Genomic DNA, 9,087 nt, shown 5'->3' on the forward strand with positions numbered 1-9,087 from the left:
GGCTAACATGTTTTTCAGGCGTTTTGAGAGATGCGTGAGTACTTCACACAAATCTCTTGGCTCACAGATGGCTTATTATAAATAACAGGCTGTCGTTTTCAGAAAACATATGATTTTCAAAACACAGATAGTGCGTGGCTCATGCAGCACCAAGCTTTTGGTTTGTGTGACCAAGTAAGTGTGTGCTGGACATAGTAATAAAATACCTAAAATAACTGTTTTTCTTTCCGTACACTGACAACATCTTTAAGTGGTTCTGCCAAAGGGCTTACGGTTTTCTCAGCTCTGTTATTAGTGTCAGGCCCTTCAGTAGACTACCACGCATCCCCTTTGGCACGAGTCGAACTATTAGTCCAGTCTGAGTAGAATCCCACCCTGCAGAGTGGTCCGTAATGCACCACAAGCACAAGCTACATATCTGTCCGTCTGTCAGTTGCCAGTTTAAGTGTGGGTGTGTGTCTGTCTGCTTCTTTGCATTTATTTGTGGTGTATTCATGCGTATATAGTGTGTTTGTGTGTGCATATGTCTGTATGTATGTATGTATGCACCGCGGCAGCCCACTGCTCCGGTAGTGCCGGTGTGCCCCCATGTGTGTGCCCCCATGTGTGTGGACCTCTGTGTGTGTATGTGTTCACCGGCTACCCGGATGGGTCAAAAGCAGAGAAAGAATTTCCCCCTAAAAAGGGATGAATAAAGGACTTAACTTAACTTAACTTAACTTAACTTAACTTAACTTAATTTAGTCTGAACTGAAACAAGTCAGTAGATTAACTGTAAAAGCAGCTGCGCCTGGATTGTTTTGCGTGTGTGTGTGTGTGTGTGTGTGTGTGTGTGTGTGTGTGTGTGTGTGTGTGTGTGTGTGTGTGTGTGTGTGTGTGTGTGTGTGTGTGTGTGTGTGTGTGTGTGTGTGTGTGTGTGTGTGTGTGTGTGTGTGTGTGTGTGTGCGTGCGTGCGTGCGTGCCTGGGTGTGTGTGCGTGTGGGTGTATGAGTGTGTGAGCTTGTTTGTGTGTGTGTCTGCGTATGAGTTTGTGTATGTGTGTGTGTGTGTGTGTGTGTGTGTGTGTGTGTGTGTGTGTGTCAGCGTCTGAGAGTGTGTGTGTGTGTTTGTGTGTGTGTGAATATGAGAGTGTGTGAGTGAGTAAATGTGTGTGTGTGTTTGTGTGTCTGCGTATGAGTGTGTGTGTCTGCGTATGATTGTGTGTGTGTGTGTACACACGTGTGATGCCTTTCTCCAGGTACTCGTAGAAGGCGCAGGAGCAGATCTGCAGCAGCAGCGGAGGAGGAAACCTCTGGAAGGCCTTCACCTCCCGGAGCCGGGTGAGGATGATGTCCACGTCCTCCCCGGAGCGCTCCGACGGCCTGCACGCACACACACACACACACACACACACACACACGGCCGCACGCACACACACACACACACGCACACACACACACGCCGCTTAACACCGCTAATCCAACAACACGCCCCCACTTGTCAGTACAATTCAACTGTAGTGTAAAGTTCATGTGTGAGAGAGAGAGAGAGAGAGAGAGAGAGAGAGAGAGAGAGAGAGAGAGAGAGAGAGAGAGAGAGAGAGAGAGAGAGAGAGAGAGAGAGAGAGAGAGAGAGAGAGAGAGAGAGAGAGAGAGAGAGAGAGAGAGAGAGAGAGAGAGGTGTTACTTCTCCTCTCAGCTCAGACCCCCCATGGGTTGCAGGGAGAGGGATCTCATTTGTTGTCACACTTCAACAACACATTATTAAATCGCCAGACACGCACACAAGCACACACACACACACACACACACACACACACACACACACACACACACACACACACACACACACACACACACACACACACACACACACACACACACACACACACACACACACACACACACACACACACACACACACACACACACACACACACACACACATATGCGTCAACAGCTGATGTTGGTACCAAAATAGGGCAAGGTCATTTTAATGATTCTGATGACATTTTATGTTATTTGATATATTCACACACATTCACACAAGCAATGCACAGAAGCCTAGTGCACACACAAACACACACACACACCCACACACACACACACGCACAGCTGCATATCAGCGATTTTCGACGCTCATACAGACACGTTTGTTTTTATTTTATTTAAAGAAGCACGCACACACTTGTTTTCAATCAAACGTGTGAACATATGCACACGCAGATGTTTGATTTCCTCCGCACACACACATGGAGCAACACATTCCCAAGGCTTGAGTTCCAGTGTGTGAGGTGTCAAAACGGCACAGAAGCAAAGCTGTTTAGCGTAGCACATAGCACGTAGCACGTAGCATGTCGCAGGCGGCCGCGCACTGCTTTCATTCAGCAGCCTTCTTCCTCAGCCTCCATCTCGCCAACCAGTGACTCACCACCACTGCATGCACGTGTGTATGTGTGTGCGCGTGCGTGTGTGTGAGTGTGTGTGTGCGTGCTTGCTAGTCGATGAAGGCCAATGCGTGGTGAGAATGACTCCCTTTATTAGCACTGAAGGTTGACCACTTCAAACTCCTCGCCGCACTACAATCCTCTCTCTCTGCCTCTCTCTCTCTCTCCCTCCATCTCTCCCTACCTCCATCTCTCTCTATTTTAGTTTTGGGTTTTATTTTCGTTTGCCTCAGCTGAATGTAGGAGCTGCTTTCATCTTCAACCGCCATCCTCCTCGACACTATTTTAAGCCTTTTTTCTCCCTCTCTCTCTCAAGGACATGAAGAGGAGAAACCAGAGCTTAACAAATGAGTCCCATCCACACACACACACACACACACACACCCACACACACACCCCCACACACACACACCCCCACACACACACACCCCGACACACACACCCCCACACACACACACCCCCACACACACACACCCCCACACACACACACACACACACACACACACCCCCACACACACACACACACACACACACCCACATCCCCCCATCTGGTCACAGACACACACATAGACCCACCCATCCACAAATACACGCCCCACCACACTCACTCAGACCTACCCATCTACTCACAGAGTCACCCCCACACACCCACACGTGCACCCATACACGCCCAACCAATTGGTAAGCTTTCAATTAGACATTATAATATGTATACATTAATCATTACTACCCCCCCCCCCCCCCAATACACACACACAAACATGCAGAAAACCACCCCTACACACACACACGCACACGCACACGCACACGCACCACACGCACACGCACACGCACACGCACACGCACACGCACACACACACACACACACACACACACACACACACACACACACACTTGTATCCTGCAGCATCAGGCTATGGCAACCCAGGCCGATTCTGACCCAGACCCCAAGAATGGGGGCCTTCAGGGCCTCACAGAACCTGCTGCTGCTGGGGAACATCTCTCCCAGACCACCGCCCCGTCACCTGTCCCGTTCCATCTCTCCAGCCCTCTCCATCTCTCCATCTCTCTGGCTCTCTCTCTATACACACACCTGACTGTCTCCTCTCTAACTATAGCTGGCTCATCTATAGCTCTCTCTCTACCTCACTCTTTGTTTGTAGCTTTCTCCATCTATATCTCTTTCTATCTCTCTGTCTCTCCATCCATCTTTTTCTTTTGATCTATCGCTCGCTCCATAAATCTCTTTCTAGCGCTCTCTCTCCCTCTTTCTACTATCTCTCTTTCTTTCTCTCTCTCTCTACTTATATTTATTATTTATTTACTTATATTTGTATGTATATCTGGAGTTCGTGACAAAAATAATTTCCCTCTGGGATTATTAAAGTATTTATCTATCTATCTATCTATCTATCTATCTATCTATCTATCTATCTATCTATCTATCTATCTATCTATCTATCTATCTATCTATCTATCTATCTATCTATCTATCTATCTCTCTCCATCTCTGTGTACTTAGCAATCTCTCTCTCGCTCTCTCTCTCTCTAATTCTCCCCTCATGGGCTTATTTCTTGTACCTCCCTGTCGCGCTCTCCCTCTCTCTGACTCATTCCACAACCACCAGCCCCGCGGCTGCATGCGTGGGCCCCGTCATGGGAGTGTAGGCTGGGGGGGGTCGTAATTATCCAGGCAGGGAGGGTCGGCTCCCACGGGCTCAATAAGGAGCGACGCAGTGGGGGGTCAACGCGCTGACAGATCCCAACGGTCATGTCGGCCTGACCTTTCACCTGGAGGGTGGTGAAAAGGGATGGTTTGGTTCTAATCAGCCCTCTCTCTCTCTCTCTCTCTCTCTCTCTCTCTCTCTCTCCCTCTCTCCCTCTCTCTCTCTCTCTCTTCTCCCTCTCTCCCTCTCTCTCTCTCTCTCTCTCTCTCTCTCTCTCTCTCTCTCTCTCTCTCTCGCTCTCTGGTGATCACCATCAGGTGTGAAGGTGACCTGTCAATATGTGGCATGTTGGTTGACCCTGCTTCGTCTGGTACATGTCTCTGAGGCGTAATGTATGCACAGCGTCTCGTGCCTGATATTCACCCTCTCACTTTGACAACTCATCAATCTCTAGTATTGTAGCAGAAATGACTGCAGAGATGGCTACACGGAAAAATGACACACATGCACACACACACACACACAAACACACAGGCACACCCGCACACATACATGTTTGTGGCGGCCCATCCAAAATGGCCAATTATAAAGAGTTACTTTGGAGCCTAAAGGAGGACTGGGCTTCCTCTATTGGTCATACATTCATTGAGTTTTCCATTCAAACCCTTTACGTTTGACTATATGAAGACTTCAATTGTTTCAGATGCAGTTTTCGTCAGCCATGTCTCGCGTTAGCACGGCAGAGATCTATTTATTGTGCCTCGCTATACATTAAGCCTTCAGCAGCAGGTGATGTAAAGACATGATACAACTACAGCGGCGGTGTGCTGGGCAGGCCAACTATCTATTATCTGCCCTATAGTCAACCCTTTGCTGAAAACAAATCATATCTTATCCCATACACTCTGGCAATAAGTGTCAGAAACTATATTTTATTTACATCTCTGTTTTTACCCCCTCTCTCTCTCTCTCTCTCTCTCTCTCTCTCTCTCTCTCTCTCTCTCTCTCTCTCTCTCTCTCTCTCTCTCTTTCTCTCTCTCTCTCTTTCTCTCTCTCTCTCTCTCTCTCTCTCTCTCAACTCTAATGTCTCACTCGTCCACGTTGCCACATGCTGCTTATGTGCACTGACAAATACACTAGTGTGCTGCAGGATATGGATCTGATAAAAGCCGGACGGTTGAAGGGTATTGAGTGTCTGGGTCTGAGGAGATCAATTATACTGTAAGCTTACAGTCCAGCCTAATGGAGGCTTTCTCATATCAATGGAGCAGATAGACACACACACACACACACACACACACACACACACACACACACACACACACACACACACACACACACACACACACACACATACGGACAGACACACACGCACGCAAAGACGCACACATGTAAGATTAGAATCTGCCTTGCGAAGATGCTGCAAAGCAAAGCACCTGGCGTTAATGTTGTTCAGGTTGTTCACAATTGCTGTGGTCCGAAGAGTGACTCACAATCGACCTCTGCTCGGATAAGAGAGACAATGCCTCACATCATCCATATGCAATATTAGCTTAGGAGTAGGCTATTGGATTTGTGCAGCAATAGAAAAGCATTAGAGTACTATCTCTCTTTCTTTTATTTGATTGTATAAAGCAATTATTTCCCTACATGTTGGCTATAAATTCTAAGGAATTGTTGAGCAGAGTATAAATCATTTCCAAAATCCAAAGAGGCCAACCGTTGATGAATAGGCTTTGCTACTGTGCTTGAAAATACTATAAATCAAAGGCACTCACACATATTGCAAAATGTAGTCGAATATATGCTTCCCCCTCTCTGCAGAATCATATTTCTATATGTTTCTCACAATAAGTGCCTTTTCACTCCCATAGGCCAACACATGTGCGCAGGCACCTTCCCCTGGGCAGATATCTAAACGCATGCACATCCAACTGGACCTGCAGCCAGCAACGCCTTTTCGACCGACGATCGCTGACGAAACGTCAAATTAAACGCGTGCGTGCTTTTGTTCACGATCACAAACAACAGATCGCATCAACCCCAGCTTGTAGTAAGAGGAAAAAAATGCCATCAAGCCCAAAAAAAGGCGATTGTGCACACGCACACAGCAATCGCCGGTTACGATAAGTCACGTTTACGCGGATGAATGGATCATGGGAGAATAGGGAAGGGGAAAGAAACGCAAGCAGTGCGCGAGAATGCATAAAGATCACACATCATATACTGTAAGCCATACCTTTTATCTAGACAGCATATCCACTCGGCCAACGGGGACGAATAAAGGGATGTATGCACCGCGACCATCTTCTCCGGCTCGGTGTGCTACAGTGGTACGGGAGGAAGAGGAGGCTGCTCTCCGGTAGTCGGTGGTCGTGAATGGGTAGAACTCTGCCTCGCGCCCCCTTCCCCGCCCCTCCGGTGAAGTCTGACAGCCTTCGGTTCCAAGGATTTTTTTTGCTGACTTTTGTGCCAGTCTGTCCTTCAAGTGCAGGGAGAGGCTGCAGCGTAAATTATATATATTTTTTATATATCAAATGGTATTAAAGCAGATCTATCCAAAGGAATATCCAGTGCTAAAAAATAAATCCTGTTGCAGCTGGCTATTGATACTGTGTGTGTGTGTGTGTGTGTGTGTGTGTGTGTGTGTGTGTGTGTGTGTGTGTGTGTGTGTGTGTGTGTGTGTGTGTGTGTGTGTGTGTGTGTGTGTGTGTGTGTGTGTGTGTGTGTGTGTGTGTGGGGGGGGGGGGGGGGGGGGGGGGGGATAAGGAGAGAATCAAGTTTCCGTTAACAATAAAGAGAAAATGTAAGCTACCTAATGATCACGGCAACCACAGAAAATGGACGGATGGACATATGGGCAAATGAATGGAAGGAAGAACAGACATGGATGCATGGCTGTAACCTTTTAAGTTCTGCCCAACTAACTTGCAATACATGAATGTGGACAGCAAGGGGCAGTATAACAGCTTAAACTAAAAACAACGAGGCACTAAATACAATCCAACACCTTGCATAGTGTTTCATGTGAATGGACAGTTCGGGATTAGAAATGCTCAGACATCTTGTTCGTCTAAGTGCCTAAACAGTTCTGCATTTGACACTGACACTTAGGCTTAGTTAGAGCCTCTGTCAGTGTGTGTGTGTGTGTGTGTGTGTGTGTGTGTGTGTGTGTGTGTGTGTGTGTGTGTGTGTGTGCGTGTGCGTTGTGCGTGTGTGCGTGCGTGTGTGTGTGCGCAATGTTAAGATTCTCAGGGAAATAACCCCGTGTGCCTGGTAAACTCAAACCACGGTTGCCTAAAAACATCGCCATCTGATCAATGCAGATTGCCAAATTCTTAAGCAAACACACACACACACATCCTGACTTACATGCAAGTCAGCACACACACACACAGACACACACAGACACACACACAGACACACACACACACACACACACACACACACACACACACACACACACACACACACACACACACACACACACACACACACACACACACACACACACACACACACACACAGGGGCTCAATCAGACAAAGCAAACAGATTCCATGTCTGACTATTATATCTGTCCTGTACATCCTCAATGATCTCCCCGGATGGGAACTCATTCATTCATCAAACAGCAGTTCATTAAAGCTGTTATATCACAGTGCCAACCATATGTCTGCCATTCAGCATTTTACTGTAACGAGTAGCTGTGTGATGTGATAAGATAAATTCAGCTGTTAATATCTAGGCCTGAATCACTGTTTCAGCCTCAAGAGACTTAAGGGGCTCACATATAAGATACTACATTGAATGGGACCCTAGCAACTCAAAGCCACAGATTTGTCAGAAAGTGATGGACTTACAAGAGGGATTCCCTTCTGGGATTGCTGGAGTTGTTCAGGGCAACACACAGACCATGTCTTCACCAACCAAGATAAAACGTCAGAATTGACTGTAACCTCTTCCTATTCAGCCATGCATCGAGGTGCAGTAAAGTGCAATTAGCATCTATTGAAATTCTGTATTGGATATATTAAATGCCAGGCTGGTTTGGCCAGCAGAGGCCTGCATGCGACACTGTGTCAGTGACCAGGATGTAGGGCACTAATAACAGGGGACAGTCCTTCTGTGGGAAATAGGAAGCCCTTTCTCTTGGCTGATTCAGTCATTGTAGAAGTTGTGAATTCAGTTGATTTGAGTTTGAATATAAAGGTCATGTTCTCATTGCGGGCTGAGGTGGCCTATTTATTGTCGCAGCAGTGTGGAAGGGCAGCGCACTTCAAGTTGAGTCTTTTCCAACTCTAGTTTCAGGCCACTGACTTTGGTCATGTGATAATAGATCTGACACACATCTGGATCTCTGGTCACATGTAAGAAGGCTGATTCAATATTACTGTGAGTGTGAACAAGGACGAGATTCCATGTGCGTGCATGCGCGCGTGTGTGTTTTTGTGTCTGTGTGTGTGTGTGCACGTGCTTGTTATCTTCCTCAGCCACATGAGGGTTGATAAGCAGGACGCTGTGTCCTGGTATGTGTTCATTATTGGGAGGAGATCTGGAGCATCTGGGCTGCTTTAAACTTGTCGACTTGTGTGCTGACCGCCGCTGTGGGGCAGATGCTTGCAGTAATCGTCGTCACTTCTCTGTATTTTCTTGTCTTTGCTCTCTGCCCCCCTCCCCTCCCCTCCCCTCCCCCCGCCCCCCAAACCAACACACCCAACAAATGATATGCAAGTTTCCCACATCTTCTCACATCCTTGACCGTACCCTCCTTCAAACAACCCCTACCCCCCCTCTATACCCCCCCTCCAACAATACTTATCTCAATCAACTATACTTCCTCCTCCTCCTCCTCCTCCTCCTCCTCCCCTATCACCTTTTCTTGGTGTTAGCCCCATTCAGTAGTGAGTCAGGGAGGGGGATGTGATTGGCTAGTTATTTATATCAACTAGGTCCCTGTGCCTCCTGGGATGATGGTCTCCAGTCAGATCCAGGTC

This window comes from Gadus macrocephalus, chromosome 8, assembly GCF_031168955.1.
Source record: "Gadus macrocephalus chromosome 8, ASM3116895v1".
Lineage (NCBI taxonomy): Eukaryota > Metazoa > Chordata > Actinopteri > Gadiformes > Gadidae > Gadus > Gadus macrocephalus.